General features: G+C 33.0%; 1 pseudogene; it reads left to right on the top strand.

Annotated features, from left to right (window-relative positions):
* LOC137838803 (receptor-like protein EIX2) overlaps window positions 1–18,263 on the top strand; it is a 69,303-nt pseudogene that overhangs the window by 24,739 nt on the left and 26,301 nt on the right.

The following is an 18,263-nucleotide window of genomic DNA, read 5'->3' as shown; positions in this document are numbered from 1 at the left end:
TAGCGTGCCTTGATGAAACCGTTGGAGTTTCAACATAAGGTCTTTCCTAAAGTGTGGGGGTACGAATCTAGCGCGTAAACATGCTTTCAAATCGTTCCAAGAGACCACGGGCGGCCTCTTGTGTAGGTCAATGTCCATGAGGTATTGATGCCACCATTGCATGGCATAGTCCAAAAATTCTAAAGAAGCTAATCTAACCCTATGCTCATCTCTAACCCCATTTACATCAAAAATTTGGTCAACCTTAGCCTCCCATCCTAAGTATACATTGGGATCACTTTCACCACTAAAACTAGGAAGTTTTACATTAGGAGAACAAGGGCCAGCCACATGTTGGCGCCTCTCTTCATGGTGATGATGTCTTGGCCGTGCATTGTCTTCATAATAACCATGAGAAGAATGAAAGTGCCTTGAAGAATGCCGAAGAGGAGGATGAGGTCTTTGCTCACGGTTTTGATGGATTTCTTCACGGCTTAACTCCAAACTTTGGAGCCTTGCCTCCATTTGCCTTATCACATCAAGATAGTGAGCATTGGATTGCTTGGCATTCTTTAAGTCTTCATAAAGGGCTGCCTTTTGGGGTGAGCACGGTTTGGAGGACTCTCCACTAGAAAAATGAGCCATGATCAAAAAAATACAAAAAACAGAAAACAAACAGTGAAAGAAACTTGTTAGACAAATAAAAGTGAGATATAGGTTGCTGGAAAATGCCCAAGAAAGTACTCAAGCCACTCCAAAAAATATTCTGTCCTCAACCAAGCCTTTCTTGAGGAATGGAGGAGCTTCAAATGAAAAAATGTCACAGCAAACCAACTTACTTAAGAACAAGTCTCCACACAACTTTTAGAAGAACAAAAAGACAAGCAAGAAAAGATATAAACAAGAAAAGCTAAACCAAAAACAGAAAGCAAGGTATGACAAACTAGAAAAGAATATGAATGAAAGACAAGCAAGAAAATAAGGAACTCAATGAATAAATAAGGCACACCAAAAGAGTCCTAAAGAAAAGTGCTAGAGCAGATTGAAGAAAACAGAAAAATAAGCTACTGGAATTTTTATTTTTTTTTATGCAAACTGTGCTATGTTTACAGATTTAATTGGAATGATTGAAAGCGAACTGGAATATGAAAAATTAACCACAGAAACTTCAATGTCTTAACTCAATTATGGCACTGGAATGAGGTAAAAACAGTAAGCCAATTGAGAGAAATAAAGTTTTCAAAATTGCTGCCCAATTACCGTATTCTTTTTGGCAGTATTGTACACTTTTCGTATTTTATTTATCATTTTTTGTGTACTTGGAATTTTTGAATACTTCTTTTTGCTATGCTTTTGTAACACTTTGAAGAATGTAAATCCAAATTTTCACAAATTTCCAGTGAGCCAATTAATTGCAGTAAATTGAAAACAGTAGCACGTTTGTAAGAAAACAGAGGAGCCTATTTAGGAATGAAAAACAGTATGATGAACTAGCAAAGACATAATGGAAATTATGTAAAGGAACTTGTATAGAATGATAATACAAGCATGAACTCAAATCTAAAAATGAAAATGCACAAAGGATCAAGCAATAAACTCAAAAACAGAAAGTAAACCAAAGCAAGAAACAATCAAAGCAATAAAAGTACTACAAGAAGTAATGACAATTATGGAATAACATGACTAAGACAAAACTTGAAATGATTACAAAATTAAAAGACATATCACAAGATATAACAACAAGTGAAAGAAAGCTTAAGGTCAGCTCAAGGAAGGAGAATGCCATTCCAAAAGAGCAGCCAAACTCATATGAACAATGAGTGTCATAAACCTTTTCACAAACACTTGGTGTAACAAAAAGAAAAACAACAAGAAAAACTCAATTAAGCCTAAAACAGAAACTGAAATTGCAAGAAATTAAAGAGCTCTTGAAATTAAAGTGCACACAACTCAAAAATTAAGCAAAAACAAGCCTAGACTCTAGATACCACATGATGTGAATGCAATAGCAAGAATACGTGATTCTTTGACATTCTTAGGAGCAACTTGAGCTGGTCATGAAAAGGCACTTTACTTAGAATTGGATCAATGTTCTAATTCAAGAACTCACCAAGACTTTGCACCAACCAAAACTCATATGGAAGTCCATATATTGTCAAATGGAATCAAACCACAATGATGAAGAACAAGAAAGGAAAACCGAACAAAAATGTAAGGAAAGGCTACTGTACTGAACCGAAACAAAAGAAACAAAGCTGGAAACACAATTTCAAACGGTACAAATGCAAGGAAACTAAGAACTACCGAATGGAAATTGAAGAAATGAAAGAAGAACACTTATAGAAAGGAGTTTGCTGGATTTAGAGACTTGGAGAAGCAATTCACGCCACTTGGAGCCATGTTCCAAGATAAGTGAAGGAGTGCCGCCACTTGAAGCTCACCATTGCTTACAAGATAAGGCAAGGAAGAAGAAGACTCAAAACTCACAATTTCTCTCTAAATTTGAGTATAGTCTCTCTACTTAAAAATCCAAATCTGATTTGTACAAGGGCAGCACCTTTATTTATAGCCTATAAGGTGCTGAAATGCAAAGCCAAATGTGCCTCAAATGAAAGTCAAATTCGGCGCCAACTAGTGCATGAAGGAAGTGTGACTTTCCTTCCTAGTTTGGCACCTCCTAACTCCTATCTACACTCCCCCTAGCCTCCCTTACTACTTACACCTATTTATTTCATCCCCACCCCTATTCTATAAAAGAAATAAGAAGAGCCATCTTATTATACTCTTGTCCCAAAGCTCTTGCCATGCTCCTAGTGATTCGTTGGGCTTGGGCCCCTTGCTGGGCTTGGGCCCCTTATTGGGCTTGGGCTTCATGGCCTTGAGCATCCTCCACTTGGTTTCCATCAAGAATTCTAGAACCTACCTCGCATGTGCTGAATTTTGGAAGCCACCATCCCATGTGCTCTCATGTGCCATGTGCTGCATGTGCTTCCATGTGCTCACACTTGCATGTAATTTGGCTAGCATTTCATTTGTATTTGGCTCTTCAAATTCCTACCCTCCAATCCTATATAAGGAGGTGTTTGGCTCTCATTTTGGTAAGATTGAATAGAGTATTGTTATGCTGCCAAATTTGTGTCATACACTACTCTTTGCCTAGCATCTAGGTTTTAATCTTCACTTCATCACCTTCAAAGGGGCTGGCCGAACCTCCCCAATTCCCCACTCTCATGCACCTTCAAGGCACCCATACTTCCTAGGAAGGCCTTGCTTCATCTCCTCCACAAGCTTTCGCAAGTTCATCACCAAAACGCAAAGAAGAGCTCAAAGGAATGCCATCATTTCTAGTGCTGGATTGACGGGAAACATTCCTCCTCATTTTGGAAATCTCTCAAATTTGCACTATCTTGACCTGAGCTACAATGAATTGCTTGGAGGAGGTATGCCAATTCCTTCTTTTGTTGGGAGAATGACCACTTTAATTCACTTGGACCTCTCTTATTCTAGATTCATAGGTAACATTCCTCTTCAGAGGTCCAATTCCTTATGGTTTTCGAAATCTCACACTTCTTGAAAATCTAGACCTTAATGTAAATTCACTCTCATCTTCTATACCTGATTGTTTTTACGATAGTCTTCCCCATCTCAAGTTCTTGGACCTATCGTTCAACTTTTTACAGGGGACTATTTCTCATATCTTGGGAAATGAGACTTCTCTTATTACACTTGATCTGTCAGACAATCAACTTGAAGGTCCAATTCCAATTTCTTTGGGAAATTTGACTTCTCTGATTACCCTTGATCTGTCAAACAATCAACTTGAAGGTGCTATTCCAATTTCTTTGGGAAATTTGACTTCTCTTATTGCACTTGATCTATCAAGAAATCAACTTGAAGGTCCAATTCCAACTTCTTTGGGTTATCTCTGCAACTTAAGGGAGATAAATTTCTCATATCTCAATCTCAACCAACATGTTGATGAAATTTTAAATATTCTTACTCTTTGTATCTCCCATGGACTCGTGATTCTTGAAGTTAAGGGGTCTAAACTTTCAAGTAATCTGACAGATCATTTTGGAAATTTTGAAAATATTATCAAAATAGATTTTTCTGGAAATAAAATTAGTGTAGAACTTCCAAGTTCACTTGGAAAACTTTCATCATTGCGATCTCTTATTTTGTCATCAAATCAGCTTAGTGGAAATCCATTTGAAAGTCTCAGGTCACTGTCTAAATTGTCAAACCTTGACATTGGTGATAATTATTTTCAAGGAATTGTCAAGGAAGGTCATCTTGAAAATCTTACCAACTTAAATAGATTTTATGCATCAAGAAACAATTTAACTTTAAAAGTGAGTCCCAATTGGCATCCTACTTTTCAGCTTACCCATTTGGATATGAATTCCTAGCACTTAGGTCCTAACTTTCCATCATGGATTCAGTCACAAAACAACACTCTTCAATATATAGTGATGTCTGACACAGGGATTTCAAATTTTATTCCTTCTTGGTTTTAGATAAGATTTTCTCAAACACATTTTCTAAACCTCTCTCACAATCATATCCATGGTGAGTTTAGGACTACTTTAACAAATCCAATATCTATCAGGATTATTGATCTAAGTGCAAATAACTTACGTGGAAAATTGCCCTCTCTTTCAAGTGGTGTGCTTTCTTTAGATTTTTCAAGCAACTCATTCTCCTAATCCATGGATGATTTCTTATGCAAAAATCAAGACAAGCAAATGGAATTAGAATTTGTCAATCTTGCATCAAGTAATTTGTCGAGAAAAATACCCGACTGTTGGGCCATTTGGCCATATTTAGTTGATGTAAATTTACAAGGCAACAATTTTGTTGGGAACTTTCCCCAAACCATGGGTTCTTTAACAGAGCTAAAGTCTTTACGCATCCGTAACAACTATCTCTCATGAACATTTCCTACAACTTTGAAGAAGACCAACAAATTGATTTTGTTGGATCTTGGTGAAAATAAATTTTCAGGAATAATTCCAACTTGGGTTGGAGAAAGTCTTTTAGATATGAAGGTTCTTATCCTTCGATCAAATAGATTTTTTGGTCATATTCCTGAGAAAATATGTGACATGAGTCTTCTTCAAGTGTTAGACCTTGCACAAAATAATATGACTAGAGACATACCTACTTGTTTTAATAACTTGAAGGCCATGACAAAGATGAACAAATTCATGGATTCTCTTATCATTTGTTCTGCTTTAAACTATAAACGTATATATATGGAGTTTAGTATAGTCAACGTTCTTCTTTGGCTGAAAGGAAGAGGAGATGAGTATAAAAGCTTTCTCGGATTGGTAACAAGCATTGATTTGTCCAATAACAATCTAACAGGAGAAATACCAAGGGAAATAATAGATTTAAATGAATTGAGATTTTTGAACTTGTCCCGCAACCAACTAAGTGGTCATATTCCAAGAAGGATTGATAATATGGGATCATTATTGTCCATCGATTTCTCAAGGAATCAACTTTCTGGTGAAATCCCTTCAACCATTTCGAATTTGAGCTTTTTGAGTATGCTAGACTTGTCTTATAACCATTTCAAGGGAAAAATTCACATAGGAAATCAATTGCAAACCTTTGATGCCTCACACTTTATCGGCAACAATCTTTGCGGATCACCACTATACATCAATTGTAGCTCCAATGTGAAAATTACTAATTTTGATATCAATGACAAAAGGAAACATGGAGTGAATTGGTTTTTTGTGAGTATGACATTTGGATTTGTCATGGGATTTTGGATAGTAGTCGGTCCTTTGTTCATTTGTAGATCATGGCGTTATGCATATTTTCATTTCCTTGATCATTTGTGGTTTAAACTTCAATCTATTCTCTGATGCAATATCATTGTGTAATCTTGTTGTAAAATAAAATTGTCATGTGACAAGAAAGTTAATTTATTTTACAATGTATTTGTTGATTGATCATATTTTAGGGTCATTTATGTATATTTATTTTTCAAATTCGAGAGCATTATGTAAATTTTGTTAATGGATGTTGATGCTAAGGAGTCACATGTTGAACTTATTATAAATAAAATCTTGTTAATGTTGTCACAAAAGTAAGATAAAAAAATTGTAATCTTCTATTAAAAAATTGGACAATGTGGATTTAATTTTTGCTACATTGTTGAAAAGACTTGAAGCCGTATATTTAGCCAAAGGCTTAGGTTAATATTATATATGTGGTGGTAATGGTTAGCATCACTTAAAATCAAATTTGATTTGCTTAACATTGTATTGCTTTAGGTTGATAAGTTTTTAGACCATTTCTTTATTCTTTGAATTTTTTATAAAAGATGTAAAATCAGTAAGTTGTAACACTATGTTGAAAAATATTAGATCACAGGTTTAAAATTGAAATAGTTTATACTTTTGATTAAAAGTTTATCATTTGAAGTTGCATATTTAGTTAGTTACTTAGCTTAATATTGTGTTTCAATATTTAGGAATGAATTCTATATAATTGGAAAGAGTTGTATTGTGGGCATTGTTAACAATAGATCTATGCACACTAGTGTATATGTTCGTAACTTTTAAATTGTCTCATTAGATATGATATTTAACATACTAAATTATTATTAATATATTGATTTTTTATAAGATGATTGTAGTTCAATATATAAAATTGTATAAATATAATATTTTTAATAATACCATAAGTAATTAATCACTTTAATCCTAGTCTTTTCTGTCTGAGAGGCGCAAAGCAAAAAGAATTAAGATTAAAATAGGTAAATTGCAGTATTAATGCATCATCAACTTTTTTATTATACCTGTTTTCTTGTTCATCTTTTATCTTGTTCTAAACCATTAATTCAACTAGGAGTTGAAATGAACATGATGTTAGAAATTGTAATTCACAGAAGTTTGTTAGAACAATTAGTATCTTAGTTAAGTAATACTCTATAAGGTATCTTTTATTAAGAGTGCAAGGATGTACATTTGACAATAATATAGAACGTTATCTTTCTATAATTTCTTTCTTTTTAATTGTGTTTGTGATTTCTAACCTATTAGTATCAAGATCAAGGTCGATCCATCGACCTTTGAGGTGTGTTCTTTAATTAAAGAACCTAAATCTTCAAATAAGGTGAAATGTCGAGTTTGAGCAATGTTGTTTGTAGAACTTTATCAGTGTTTGATGGAAAGAATTTTGATGATTGGATGGTAAAGATGACTACCATATTTGATTTTCAAGATGTATAAGAAATTGTGTAGTTGGGATTTCAGGAATTACGAAGCTATGTTACTAGAGAAAAAGACAAAAAAAAATCAATTATAAATAAATATTATATTAAATAGGAGTATTAGGGATATTTTAACCCATTTACAAAATACCTACAACTATACATAAAACATAAAAAGAAACAATTCCTACTCACAACCCCTCGTGGGAATAATTATCTACTCATTCATTACCAAACTACTATGATCTTATCCAAAAATTATAACAAAACATTCCCAACCTATCACCAATAGAATTTCAAGAATTAGAAAATAGAAGGAAAGATTTGTTGATGGAAGATTGCATAGAAACTCCAAGTTAGCATACCAAACTTGTTTTCCTGCACGTTGATAGTAACAAGGCAAGAAAAAAATGGTACTCTACCTTTGGTGTTAGATATTCCTTAAAATAGGTTTGTAATTTATGATTGCACACTCTCTTTTATTTTATTAATGCTTCTTTAGTCGTAGAATTAACTGGGCTTCAAGACTTGCCTTACCTTATAACTATCAAATTTTAGGCTTAAAATTGCATTATCACTACATATATGTGTTATTTTCATGTATATGATAGGAAAGATGTCAGATATAACTATCAAATTTTAGGCTTAAAATTGCATTAACACTACATATACGTGTGCTATTTTCATGTACATGATAGGAAGATGTCAGACATAAGCACCAGTTAGCATATGAAAAATTAACTTCTTTATTGAGGTTTGTAATCCAAAATTAAGCACAATTAGCATATGAAAAATTAACTTTTTTTTATTGAGGTTTGTAATCCAAATATCAGAAAACTTTATAATAAGGTAGAATTTTTCATTCATCAATGTGTTGATGCTACTACTTTTGGGAAAATATACATTGCCACTACAACAAATCAAGTGTGAGATATTTTAGTTAAGACCTATGATGGTTTTGACAGGACAAAGAAAGTCAAGTTACGGACTTTAAGAAGGTAATATGAGTTCACAACAACAAAAATCAGTATTATCTACTGCTTTTACCCATGGATCTGAATCCATAGGTAAATTCAGCATTACTTATGGATATTACTCACAGACAACATTACTTACGGATATCACCAACAAATCTGAATCCATACGTAAATTCAACATTACCTACCAACTATTACCCACAGATCTCTATTATCTACCAACTATTACCCACAATCTATATTATCTACCAACTTTACTCACGGATCTCTATTACCTACCAATTATTACCCACAGATCTCTATTACCTACCAACTTTTAACTACAAATCTTTATTACCTACCAACTATTACTCAAGGATCTCTATTACCTACCAACTATTATCATAATAATTATATACAAATATTAAAAATATTATTATAATATACATAACTATAAAATCATAACTAATATTCATAAATAATATTAATCTTAACTAATAAGTATACATACTAATAATATTATAATATTAATAATATTAATGTAATAATATAAATAATATTATTAATATAATATTAATAATATGAATAACAATATGAATAATATTATTATTAACAATATTAGTAATATTAATAATATTAACCATATTAGTAATATGAATAAAATTATTACTTTAATAATAACAATATTAATAATATAAATTATATTAATAAAAATATTAATATCATTAATATTATTTATAATATTAATAATATTTATAATATTAACATTCTTTATAATATTAACACTCTATAATATTTATAATGTTTAATAATATTAATAAGATTAACAATATTTAATAATATTAAAAATATTTCATAATATTAATAATATTTAATAATAATAATAATAATAATAATATAAATAATATTTAATAATATAAATATATTTAATAATATTAATAATATTTAATAATATTAATAATATTTAATAATTAATAATATTTAATAATTAATAATATTAAAAATAATTAATAATATTAAAAATAATTAAAAATATTAAAAATATTTAATAATATTAAAAATATTTAATAATATTAAAAATATTTAATAATATTAAAAATATTTAATAATATTAAAAATATTTAATAATATTAAAAATATTTAATAATATTAAAAATATTTAATAATATTAAAAATATTTAATAATATTAAAAATATTTAATAATACTAATAATATTAAAAATATTTAATAATATTAACAATATTAAAAATATTTAATAATATAAATAATATTAAAAATATTTAATAATATTAAAAATATTTAGTAATATTAAAAATATTTAGTAATATTAAAAATATTTAGTAATATTAAAAATATTTAGTAATATTAAAAATATTTAGTAATATTAAAAATATTTAGTAATATTAAAAATATTTAGTAATATTAAAAATATTTAGTAATATTAAAAATATTTAGTAATATTAAAAATATTTAGTAATATTAAAAATATTTAGTAATATTAAAAATATTTAGTAATATTAAAAATATTTAATAATATTAAAAATATTTAATATTATTAAAAATATTTAATAATATTAAAAATATTTAATATTATTAAAAATATTTAATAATATTAAAAATATTTAATATTATTAAAAATATTTAATAATATTAAAAATATTTAATATTATTAAAAATATTTAATAATATTAAAAATATTTAATATTATTAAAAATATTTAATAATATTAAAAATATTTAATAATATTAGTAATAGTTAATAATATTAGTAATATTTAATAATATTAGTAATATTAGTAATGTTTAGTAATATTTTGTAATGTTTAGTAATATTAGTAATGTTTAGTAATATTAGTAATGTTTAATAATATTAATAATATTTAATAATTATATTAATATTGATAATCATATTAATAAGTATAATAATAATCATAACATGACAACAAAACTTGTTTAGTGTAATGGTTAATCTTCTTTAGGCATTTCTCAAGGAATTTGGCTTTAAGTCCCACCTGCATGTTGGATTACCTATCGATTTAGCTATGGACACGTTACCTACAGGAGTTGGTGGTTAAATACTGTTTTCATTATCCACAAAAACTCTGTTGGTAGGTAAATTACCTATACGGATTTCTTGTAGTGGTTGCTCTCAAATTATTTCAACGAAATTCAGATTTTGGTGAATGAAATCAAGTATTTTGAAGAGGATTTCAAATCAACATGTTGATATGATCTGTATAACATTAATTTCATATTTTGAGTATATTTTTTTTATGAATTTAATAATAAAAGAACCTTATGTCGGGAAGTATTGAAGAATTACATAATTCACTTGAAGCCCATGAACAAAGAATCAATGAGAGAAAGAATTCTCAGAAGGCACAAAAGTGAGCATTACAAGTCCAAATAATTTCAAGAATAAAGGGAGTTGCAATAAGAACAAAATAAAAATAGAAAGGAAGGGATTGAATGAATCAACCAACAACAAAGATTGAACTGCTAAAGATCTAAGTTGTTGAACAAGGTGCTTTGATGTCTCCAAATCCAAGAAGAATGCTTGAAGACCTTGTTGTTTGTTGTGCGTGTCTAGTAGTCTTTGAAATGTTAATTCATTCTTTAAGATGATCCAAGGTTAATTGATTCTTAATCTTTTCGAAAAGATGAGTTTTCTAAAGAGGGTGAAATCTCAACCGGTTGTTTGACACTTAGTGACTTTTAAAATGAGTTTGAAAAGCTTAGCTTTGTTTTGACTTTTTTGTCAAACTGGTTCAATCGGTTGTTTCGAGAAATCAACTAGTTGTTTTTTCTGAAAACCTTAACAGAATTCTGTTAAGTTGTTCTAATCTGTTTTAAATGATTCCAACAACTTTTGGTTCTTGATTTAACTGCTTTGACCATTTAATTAAAGTATAAAAAGGTTGTTTTGCACTTCTATGCATTAACTATGAAAGAGAGATCAATCAAAAACAGTTTTGAAGATTTCAAAGAGCTTTTGGATCATCTCAAGTGTGGAATACGATTGAGTCTTGTAATTCTGAACTTTAAGCTTTGATTTACCTAGGTGTATTTTTGTTCCCTTCTTCCTTGAACATTGTATTTCTGTGTGTTTTGGTGTGGTGCAGTTTCAAAAGGTCTTTCTGGAAACTATGTGGTTTCCCAAAAGTGGTGTGTGTTCTTGAGGGGTTCAAAACAATCACTTTTGGTGTGTGTTTTGTAATCTAGGTTTGATTACATAGTGAATTCTCAATGGTTACTTGAGGATTGGATGTAACTCATGGTTAAGAGCGAACCAGTATAAACATCTTGTGTGAATTTCTCTATCCCTACACTCATTAAATTGTTTTAACTTTGCTTTTCAAATCTACTGGCATAAACAATCGATTGTTTCGTGAAAACAACAAGATGATTTTCTAGAACGAAGTTTAAAAACAGTTTTCTATTTGGCTAAACAGATTTTCATTGGATTAATTCTTCGTAGCTTTTCACTCAACCTTCAATACTTGCAAAAATCTTTCAAAAACAATCACCCCCCTCTTGTTTAAGGCCTCTAATTCTAACATAAGTAACTTGACCAACAATAAAAATTGGGGTCAACCAAAACAAAAAGAAGTTTAACTAGAAGAAGATCCAATGTTATAACTAAAATAAGTCGAGACATTTTGCATGAATGCTAAAGTTGAAAAGAAGGAAAAGGAAAATCCAATGATAAGACAAACATAGTTTATGGTTATTGATAAGACTAAGAATCAAACCCAATACCATTGAAGGAAAGTGATATATGTGATATGTGAAGTTCAAGTGCTCAACTAAGATACAAAGTGATAATTTATTTATAATTCGTGATGATAGTGGTGAATATGTTTATGATGAATTCAATAACTACTATGAAAGATAAGGTATTTGTTCCTACCGGTTGACTTGCTTCGCCGGTTGACTTGAACGACAGCTTTTGGCCCTTCTATCTCCACCTGAGAATCATACTTCCTTGATCAAAGGATCTCTCACCTACAAAGACAAAGGGGCGCCTTGACGGCCGTTTGCACTCCGACACTTAAGTCAGTATAAGGGCAAAGAAACACGAAGTGTATAAAGTAGTTTCTGTCTTAGAAACTGTGTACCTTGCTAGGGTTCTTAGCACCTTTATATAGCTTAAAACTAGGGTTTACCTTTGTGTTGTTACCCTCTTCTAAGGTTCCTTGTGGAACTTTGAAAGGACCAGTCCACTTGGGGGACAACTTGTTCTCTAGCTGGTACGGGTGAGCCTTTCGCATCACCAAGTCAAAGACCTGGAACTGCCGAGGTTTGAACTTGGAGTTGTACTTGTACTCCACCCTCCTCTTCAGGGCTTTAGCCTTAATTCTTGCTTCCTCCCTTACTTCGTCCAGTAGGTCCAGGTTCACCTTTCTCTCTTCATTGGACTCTTCGACCACGAAGTTCTGGAAACATGTCAAGTTCTCCTGAATTTTTACTAGAATCATTGCGTCTGAATCGTGCACCATGCTAAAAGGTGTTTCTTTGGGCACATGGACTAACTCGAACACCTCAAACATCTCCTTCAGAACCTAGACGTACTCTAGGTATGCGGCCATATGAGGGTCTTTAGCTTGGTACTCCCCCGTGACCTGTCCTATGACTAACAAGGAGTCACTCTTCGCCAGTAAACCATTTGCTCCCATCTCCTTGGCCAGCAGCATTCCAGCAATCAGGGCCTCACACTCTGCCTGGTTGTTACTGGCCTTGAAAGCGAAACGTAGGGCCTGCTCAATTAGCAACCCATCTGGTCCTTCCAAGATGACACCAACCCCACTACCTTGTTGGTTGGAGGAACCATCTATAGAGAGTATCCATCTGAAACCTGCTCCTTCTTGATGCGTGGCTGCCGAGGAGAGCTCTACTACGAAGTCAGCGTAAACCTGGCCTTTAATGGGGCGTCTAGGCTCATACTGCACATCGAACTCTGATAGCTTCACCGCCCATCACACCATTCTTCCTGCCACATCTGACTTCTGTAAGACCTTGCGAATTGGAATGTTTGTCATCACTATTACGGTGAAGCTCTGGAAGTAGTGGCGAAGTTTTCGCGCTGAGAACACTACTGCCAGAGCCACTTTCTCTAAGGCCTGGTATCTCACCTCTGGCCCATGCAACACTTTGTTAACAAAGTAGATCGGCTTCTGCACCTGGTTCTGCTCTTGCAGCATAACCGAACTGATCGCCTTCTCTATAACTACGAAGTATAGGTGGAGTGGAGTACTTAGTTATGGCTTGCACAACACTGGTGGACTGGCCAAGTACTCCTTCAGCTTCATGAACGCCTCTTCGCACTCTCTGGTCCATACGAACCTACTGTTTCTCTTCAGGCACTGGAAATAAGGATGCCCCTTATCTCCTCCTACCGATAAAAATCTGGACAGAGCGGCCATGCGCCCTGTCATTGCTATTACCGCAGCGTACTTCTCAGAATTCGCCTCTATCCCACGGTTAGTGAGTAGGAACCCCAAGAACTTGCTTGCCTCTACCCCGAACACACACTTCTCCGGGTTCAGCTTCAGCCTGTATTTCGCTATCGAGGTGAATAGTTATTCCAGGTATGCTACGTGTTGCTCCCTCTGCTGAGAGGTGACCACCATGTCATCTACATACGCTTGGGCATTCCGCCCTAACATGGGCGCTAAAACTCTGTCCATTGGCCTCTGGTAGGTGGCACTTGTGTTCTTCAGCGCAAAGGGCGTCACCTTATAACAATAACAAGACAACTCTGTCATGAACGCTGTCTTGCACTCGTCCCTGGGGTGCATCATGATCTGATTCTAACCAGAAAAGGCATCAGGAAGCTGAGTAATCTGCATCCAGACGCACTGTCCACCAAAGCGTCAATACTGGGCAGCGGGTAGGAATCCTTCGGACAGGCCTTATTGAGGTCTGTGAAGTCAATGCACATCCTCCACTTTCCGTTGGCCTTCTTCGCCAGTTACACATTGACCAGTAATTCAGGGTACTGAATCTTCCTAATGTGGCTAGTCTTCAGCAGTTTCTCTGGATTAATTCTTCGTAGCTTTTCACTCAACCTTAAATACTTGCAAAAATATTTCAAAAACAATTCACCACCCTCTTGTTTAAGGCCTCTAATTCTAACATAAGTAACTTGACCAACAATAAAAATTGGGGTCAACCAAAACAAAAAGAAGTTTAACTAGAAGAAGATCCAATGTTATAACTAAAATAAGTCGAGACATTTTGCATGAATGCTAAAGTTGAAAAAAAGGAAAAAGAAAATCCAATGATGAGACAAACATAGCTTATGGTTATTGATCAGACTAAGAATCAAACCCAATACAATTAAAGGAAAGTGATGTATGTGATATGTGAAGTTCAAGTGCTCAACTAAGATACAAAGTGATAATTTATTTATAATTCGTGATGATAGGGATGAATATGTTTATGATGAATTCAATAACTACTATGAAAGATAAGGTATTTGTTCCTGTCGGTTGACTTGAACGGCAGCCTTTGGCCCTTCTATATCTGCTTGAGAATCGTACTTCCTTGATCAAAGGATATCTCACCTGCAAAGACAAAGGGGCGCCTTGATGGTCGTTTGCACTCCGACGCTCAAGTCAGTATAAGGGCAAAGAAACACCAAGTGTATAAAGTAGTTTCTGTCTTAGAAACTGTGTACCTTGCTAGGGTTCTTAGCACCCTTTATATAGGTTCAAACTAGGGTTTACCTTTGTGTTGTTACCCTTGTCTAGGGTTCCTTGGGGAACGTCCTTGCGCCGCTATTTACATAATCTTAGCGTATCTGGCACATAGAACTTCCCTTGGAGTGCAACGACTAACAGAGTGGCCGCCTGGGTACCAACTTGTGCACCTAATCTCTGGCGCCATCTGTTTCCGCGGGTGCCCTAAGTATTCACGTGCCATGCATGCAACTTCTCTTGGAAACCCTAACCCTAATGGGCCTTAGCGCCTCCAAGGATTACTTTTTCGTGTCGGGCTTGTATGCGTTATACACACCACGTGCATGGATCCCTCGTGACTTAGACTTCCCTTATATCTGATGTTTTAACTGATAACTTAGTATAAGTCTAGGGTCCAACTTACGTGGTCCGCTATCACGTTCAGACAGCCGACGTCCGATCTCTCCCTCTATTATCGAGGTCCGATATCTCCCTTTGTTGTCGAGGTGTGATCTCTCCTTCTAACGTCGATGTCTATTGTACCGATGTCCGAAGACTGACCAATCCCCTGATAGGTGCGTCTGGGCCCCCCTTACGTGGCCCACTTCCATTATCAGGCACCGGTGTGCGATGTCTGAGGTCAGTCTTTGGAATCGATGACGGAGGACTGGTCGGGACAATATCCATTAACCTCCTCATACACCACAACATAATGGTAACGCAAAAAAGAAAAACAAGACCATGATGCATATGGTGAGGATGACTATTTTACGACAAGTGTACTGTGTCAAAAGTAACAATTTTTCCCTAAGGATGGATTTCGAACCCATAACAAATAGTTAAACCCTCTAGTATAATATTCACTAAATATAAGACAATTTGTAAAAGTTTGTTGGAAAGGTTGTTTGTATGGTGAATTCGCAAGAAAAATTGGGATATATTTCTATAAGTCAATTGGGAAAATTGGTATTGGGGTTCATCCTTCTCACTCATCTGTATTTTCCAAAAGAATATAATATTCAATCTTGATTGATCTTGGAGCATATATAAAAATCATTCATATTGATTCCTCGCATACAAAATTATTAAGATAGTCTCATAAATATCAATTCCTCTCACATTTATAAAAATTCCTTATCATTACAAACAAATGTTATAAAGCAATTAACATTTCAAATTTATTTTTGACATTCAAATATGTTAAGCATTAGCATTTAGATAAGATGCTTAGAAGTACTTTCTAGTCAAATCTAAGGATCAAAATCATGAATAATTTAAGCTTTGGGAATAAAATGATAATATCAATCATCAATCAAGAACTGAATATTATAGATAAATATCACCTCAATACATAAGAGTTTGAACAAATTACTCCCAATCCCAGAGCAATTAGCCACTCTGGTTGGCCATTACAAGCATGAAAAGCAAGAAAAGAAGATCCAAGATGTTTCTCCTTGATGTTGCCTACTCTAGGGTTTTCTACCTATCTCTATTCTCCCAATGATATCCAGGGTTATGCCTCACGCCTCATATTTAACCTAATTGGGTTTGGGCTAAGTGACTTCTCATCTAGGCGAGTTATTACTTGCTTGGGCGAGTTTGATGAGAAAAAGTCTAGCTTCTCTGGAGTGAACTTGCCTGGGCGAGTTCCTTTAGAGTGATCTTGCTTGGGTAAGTTTTGAGCAAGTTTCCAATGTTCCAACTTTCCCTTTTCATCTTGTATATTCTCCTTTAGCTCTTTTATCTCCATTTTCCCCTAGAATCATGAAATTAACACAAATTTGGGAATACATCATTCTTATTCATATTATAATCACAAAATATGTAAAAAGGTTTAAATTGATAAATTAGGGGTTGAATTATAGTTATTTTATCAACAAACATTCATAAGTGTTTGTCTTTTAATATGAAATATTACTGTCACTTATCAAATGTAGAGGAGCAAAGGTTTACCAAGTTATCTATGGGGAATGGAATTTTTATGGATGCACATGTTCTAAATAGATCACCCACTAAGAAAGTAGAAAGGAAGATCTTGGACAAGGTGCAAGCTTGGTGTTGGTCATCTAAAAAAAATTTGAATCAATTTATTTTAAGTGTGTGCTATATCAGTTTAAAAGGAAACTTGACAATATAGGAGAGTTAATGATACTTATTGGTTATCATCCTATAGGAGGATGCAATCAGATACCAAACTATCTTGGCAGTTTTCGGAGTACCATCATGTAAGGTTGTTTCTATGATAGCAAGTAGTTTTCCTTTCCTTTTTATTTCTTCAGTGTGACTTTTGAATTTTTCTATTGTTGGGTTATTGAAGTAATGGATTTTGAATACTACCATCTTCCTTTATATCCGAAAATCTTCATGCTCTCAGATAAGTCTTCATCTTTGCAACCCAAAGATGAAATGGAGGTCATTTTTTGTTTTGGAGGATTTGTGTGTGGTTTTTCTCTCTAATTTTTTGGCTTCTCTCTTTGGTTTTGGTCACAATCCCTCAAACAATGTTTAGGCTATTGATAAGAATAAAATGGAATAAGGAGATATTGTATATTATAGAAAAAGAATATTTCATAATCACAACAAACTCACTTAATACAAAATAACTCAAAAAGTTACTTTTGTATATCTACAACAAGTTCACATTTACTCCATAGGTAAAATATTCATCTTCTCATATGTTTTGAGAAACTATTTATTTTAATTTAAAAAATAATAAATGATAAAAAAAAAGTTAATCCATCATAAGAAAAATTTCAAATTCTAGCAGGAACAAACAAGTGACAATAAATAGTGATGGGGTGATTGATGAAACAAAAGACTTAGATTGAGAAATAACAGGTTGGCAATAACTTAGCCAAAATGATCTTTGAATCTACCAATCTAGTTGCCTCTAAAATTAACATAAGTGCTCCAACAAATATAAAAAGATCCATAAAGACAACCTCCACCTGACCTAAATGACAATGATAGTTATAACACACTTGATAATAGCATATAGGAATATTCACGACATGAAAATAAAATTTGTTTGAATGAATTTAATAAGTGTTGGAGCTTGCATTGAATTATGGAGTTTCTAAACTTCCCACATCTTTCTAGCGTCCGTTGTCCTAACACATTCCAACTCCTATTTACCAAGGAGTATTGATGCATTGTTTATGTAATATTATTTAACAAGTTCATTTGACAAATATATTTGATCAGTTTTAAAAAATTATGTTGTATTAATTTGCCTAATGGACTTGAACTCACTGATATCTCTATTTATAGAAAACCATCTCAGCGAGTTGTTTTCTCTTGTTGAACAAAAGTACTAACATACCTTGTAGCATTAGTTGAAGTAATTAAAGGGTAGTTGGGACTAATTTTCAACATCAAAAATTAAATAAGTCCAACAAATGATAATTGTTTGTTGCAGTC

Source organism: Phaseolus vulgaris, chromosome 4 (genome assembly GCF_000499845.2).
Source record: "Phaseolus vulgaris cultivar G19833 chromosome 4, P. vulgaris v2.0, whole genome shotgun sequence".
NCBI lineage: Eukaryota > Viridiplantae > Streptophyta > Magnoliopsida > Fabales > Fabaceae > Phaseolus > Phaseolus vulgaris.
This window is presented reverse-complemented; position numbering and strand designations above follow the sequence as displayed.